We start from the raw sequence: 5,148 nt of genomic DNA, 5'->3' as shown, positions 1-5,148 counted from the left end.
TCGTGGCGACTTAGCAGGAGAATGAGGACGGGGTTTCTTGCGCTTCTTCTGGGCCGCCTTCTTCCACGCCTTCGGACCGAACAGCGATCTACGAGCCGACTTGGGAGTTGAAGTATCGACAGGTGGCGCATCACCGAGACCGGCAGCTGTTATCTAAGCACTGGCCTTGTCCGTTGGGATTGGAGCCTTGTCTTCGTCAGAGTCGTCCGGATCGTCGTCTGAATCCTCGCCACCTGGTCTAAGACGCTTATGGGACTTCCCATGGGCCACTTGGTGAGCTGCTTTGGCCAAAGCTGCCGGAAAGGCTTGAGGATTGTCCGAAGAAGCGGTGGCAGACTGAATACGCCGCAGAGCGACTAACGTCTCCTGATCCAAGTCCAGCGCATCCAGGTCCAGCTCACCCGCAGTCAGACCTATCACGAAGGATTGTGAACGAACGTTAGTTGCTGAGCACACGGTGGAAGGAGCAACATTAAGAGCGTACCTTCGACAGCCAGACGAAGTACCTCGGGATCCATTCCTGCCAGACTCACGTGTGCACGGAGGGTACGATTCGCTTGGAGGAGGCGAGTGTTACGGTCTTGCCGGTTCTCGAGGACCTTGAGCGTGTCGTTATCGACATGCTTGCCCTGGGCAAGCTTTACCAGAAGGAGGTGGAGCTTCCGGGTCTGCTCAGTATTCGCGCCAATAGAAGACTTGTACACTTCGCGTTCGCGAGCCAGCTTCTTCTGCAACGTGCTGATAAAAACGTCCCGAGCTTGGACCTCGCAGTGCAGACGATTCAAGTCTTCTGCGTGTCGTTCCATAGTGGCTTGAACAGTGGCGAGCATGGCGTCGTTCTTGGCGTTCGACTCGCGGAGAATCTTGACGTGGTGGTGTAAGGCTTCAATCTCAGCGTTTGCAGCCTTGAGGAACGTCTCCGCGTTCTCACGAGCCATGATGTGGGGTGCCACCGAACGCACGGCGGCAGCAGCCTCGGACTGAGCAAACCGCAACTGACGCTCTAAGTCGGCAACGCGTTGGGGTAATGCCGACAGCGCGTCAGGAACAGGTTGTATCGCAGCGAGGACCTCATCGAAACCAACAGCTGTCTCGAGACGACGCTGAGTGTGTATATCGCCGTGGAGAGGAGGCACAACGCTGATCTGCACTTGGTGACGAGCCATTGCAGTCAAGTACGGGATTATCGAGGTCATCATGTGATCGACCGATGCCTCCGTACTTTCAGCCAGCATGGCGCGCAGCGAATCTTCGGTGAGTGGTGGTGGACCACCAGCTGGGGCAGGAGGAGCAGCAGGAGCCATCTCCGCGGATTCAGCGACGACGGGGAGTGCTGCAGGAGCTACCGCAGGGAGTGAAGAGTCTGGGGCAGGAAGCGCCGAAGGACCAGTTGATGACGCCGCTGTCGGGGGAAGTGTAGCAGACTGAGGGACGTTCGAACCCTCGGCCTTGCCCTCCTGAGAAACAAGTCGAGTAACGCGAGATGATGAGCAAGGTGCCGATGATTCAAGAGAAGGATGAGCTGACGTACCTCCAGCTGTTCACGTTCGCGACGTCTACGAGGATTGAGACGCTGAAAAGCGTCGGACACGGCTCGATTTAGACGCTTGGACATACGGTGGCGAGATGGTGAATTGAAGAATGAAGAAATGTCACAACGGGCACCAGTACCGTGGCTTCCATTGCGACAGGGGCAGTTGTGGTGTAGGGATTTCTCCGTGGTTGCGGATTATCACCCGTCGACAAAGACGTGACACCGCCCAAGTTGTTCAAGCGACGAACCCTCGGTCGGGTGATGTACGGAGATGCCAAGGTGCAAGGGACTCGACGGCGTCACCTCCGAGTTTTCAACAAGTATCGGATACGGCCCTATGTCACTGAATCCAGGCTGTCCTTATTATTAATAATGGACTGGCCGGATTCGCATTCAGCGGACCATCTACGGTACGAACCCTCAGTGGCGGTTGGGATGAGTTCGCGGAATACTCAGCGACCTTTGGAAGACACGTTTACCGTCTGGGACAGGGCGCGGACCGTTAAAGATGCTCATGCGACGGTGCAGACGACGCTTGGCATGCAAGAAGATCCATAACGGATCATTGTTCACTTGATATTTGTATACTTGATTAGGACTTCTTATTAGAAATAGACCCGAAAGGGTAAGCTTAAATACAGAACAGAATTTCCACTCAAGCACACAGAGCGACGTCCGGCTTCAAGGTAAGCGTCAGGTCAAGCTTGTTTGAGTGTGTTATGCCTGTCGGTGAACTCGAAGCTCTGTAGCGAGGGTTCATCCGGCAAGGCCAAGAGACTTTGTGTATTGGCCGATTATTATCGGGAGGTTTTACGTGACGGCTTATTGTTGCCTATTTGCACGACTGGGAGTGCTTGAATTGCCTCCCTTTTATTTCTTCCAGCCGAGTGTTGAACACTCGGTGATCTCGTAAAAGGCTTACCCGTGCCTGGTACCCTTCCGCTGTTGGGACCACGAGGATTCAAAACACCTGCTAGCTTTGCTCGTGCTAGTAGCGTGTTCTTATTTTACTGGTTGGCCTATATAAGTAGTTTACAAGGTCCAGTTTGTCCCGGTGCAAGGGCAGAACTGGGGTCTTCAGGTCCGCCCGAACGATCGTTTACTATCCTAGTAGACGTATTGTTGTGGGAACATCCTAACTACATCTGTAGCTAGCGTTCACGTGGGATTTCCAACACCACACACCTAAGTGAATCCAGGTAAGGGTGGATCCGCGATAAGTCTTGGTGGATCTTGTCTTCCCGTACATCGCTCATACCAGATCCATCGTCATTCCATACGGGGTGCCGCTCGTCATGGCTAATCCACCCCAGGCAACTTGCATCCGTGCCACCAACCCAAATCCTCTCTAATCACCTGAAATTGTCACTGATTCGGGATAGTGACCCCGCGTCAGGCCCATTCTCTTATTTCTGAGAAAGCACTTCACCACAGTACGAGGAGTGTGTTTTCCGAAGATTTGGAGCTAGCGAGATGATTAGACATGATCGGGAGCTAGGCTTTATGTCTGATTTCTTTCGAGCATTCAACCGGATCCTGGGGCAGCGACAGCGAGCAACCATGGCATATCGTCCCCAAGCTAACGGGTCGGCCGAGCGCATGGTGCAGACGATCACGAGAGCACTCAAGATGTATGTCCAGGAGTTGGATCAGAGGGATTGGGGTGAGTACGCAGAACGACTCCCCTTTGCGATAAACACCGCCCAAGACAGGATCCGGGGTGATACCCCATTTTACTTGGTACATGGGTGGGATCCCAAATCCACCCTGGAAGCGGCTTGAGGATCCCACGCAGCGTAACTTGGAGTATGCAGCACCAAGAAAGGAAACCGAGATCCAAGGCGATGGCGATATCAAGTCCAGAAATACTACCGGCAAGCTAGATCCCCAGGTGAACGAACGACTGCGGAGTGCGATACAGGATCGAGCGGATCGACACAACGAAGACGCCCGTCCACATCAAATCCAAGTGGGATCGCAGGTGTGGCTTTATTTGGATCGAGTGAAAGAAGGGTACGCCCGCAAATTGGCCCATCTATGGCACGGACCGTTCCGGGTGAGCGAGAAGATTGGAGAACATGCGGTTAGGCTGGAAACGGCAGGTACCGAATATCGCCTGTTCCCTGTAGTACACGTATCCAAGCTGAAGTTGGTCAAAGAATATCCGGATCGGCCGCAGATCCGTCTTTCGGTGGATGTATCCGACCGGGTGGATTTCGACGAAGTCCTCCTACCGGAAGATAGTTGGAATGTGGATCTCGAAGACGACGAGTTCGACGTCGAGAAGATCACCGATATGAGGTCGGGGAAGCGAACTAGATACGGACGGATTTACCGTGAATTTCTGGTGTATTGGCGTGGATATGACGAACCCAGTTGGGTAGACGAGGCAGATCTGAACTGTGGAGCATTACTCTATGATTTCTTGAGGGATCGTACGAATCGTAACATATTCGGCGTGATGCAGTCTCATGAAGAAGAGTAGAAAGGGGATCCATGGATGTGAGTTGGTCATGTCGATGGGAGGATGAAGAAGGGCCCACAGGAAGGGTGTGGGCCAGGAGGAGGAGGATCGCTGATGTGAGTTGGTCACATCGGAAAGAAAGAGAAGACGAATCTACAAGAAAAGAGTGGATTACGAGAAAGAAGTGAATGTTTATGCATAAGAGTGACGTTTTACGTGCGAAGCGTCCTGCTTGATCTTAAGCGCGAGCTTTCAAGAGCCTGAACTATACTGACGCAATTGAAACCGGGTCGTTGGCGCTAGATCCTGATGAAATCCAAGCGTGGGCCCAACCGGATCCGGAATCCAGCTCAGATCCAGGTGTACGCTGAAAGGGTGGATCTAGCCCAGATCCAAGTGTACGCTGAAAGGGTGGATCCAGCCCAGATCCAGGTGTACGCTGAAAGGGTGGATCCAGCCCACATCCAGGTGTACGCTGAAAGGGTGGATCTAGCCCAGATCCAGGTGTACACTGAAAGGGTGAATCCAGCCAAGATCCAGGTGTACGCTGAAAGGGTGGATCTAGTCCAGATCCAGGTGTACGCCGGTAGACTCTGCCTGGATTCCTCTACCAACACGAGAATGTTACAGACATATTCAAGTAAGGAAGCGTGGATTATGATAGCTTATGCAAAGGGCTAGCTCGACTTAGTTTCCAGTCGCTAGTTACGGCTACGAAACGAATCCACGAAGACTGAAACTGGGGGCGTGGCGTCAAAGAGTGATGAGGATCAGGTAGTCTTGGGCTGAACGTTGAAGAACTTGCCCACCAGACGCTGGATCTGGCGTCCTGGGTGTTGGCTCGGGTCCCCGCGAAACTGGATGCGCCAAGGCTCGGCTTCGTCGATCTCTCGCAAGGCTTCCAGTAGGTTCGTGGGTTCTGGGCGATGGAGGTTGGGATCCTCCAAGTTGGCTTGACGGGATACGGATCCCGGAAACCAAGCCACCTTATCCCCACGTCGGGGGAGATGCAAGAAGGATGGATCCAGCAAAACATCCACGTCACACCAACCGTCCTGGATCGCCAACACGAGGATCACGAGAACTTTCTTCCAAGCTCGACCAGCATGGCTACGTCGGTTACCACGCTGCTTGTTGAAGTTGGACAACC

This window comes from Phytophthora infestans, genomic scaffold (genome assembly GCF_000142945.1).
Source record: "Phytophthora infestans T30-4 supercont1.149 genomic scaffold, whole genome shotgun sequence".
Taxonomy (NCBI): domain Eukaryota; phylum Oomycota; class Peronosporomycetes; order Peronosporales; family Peronosporaceae; genus Phytophthora; species Phytophthora infestans.
Note: the sequence above shows the minus strand (reverse complement) of the source record.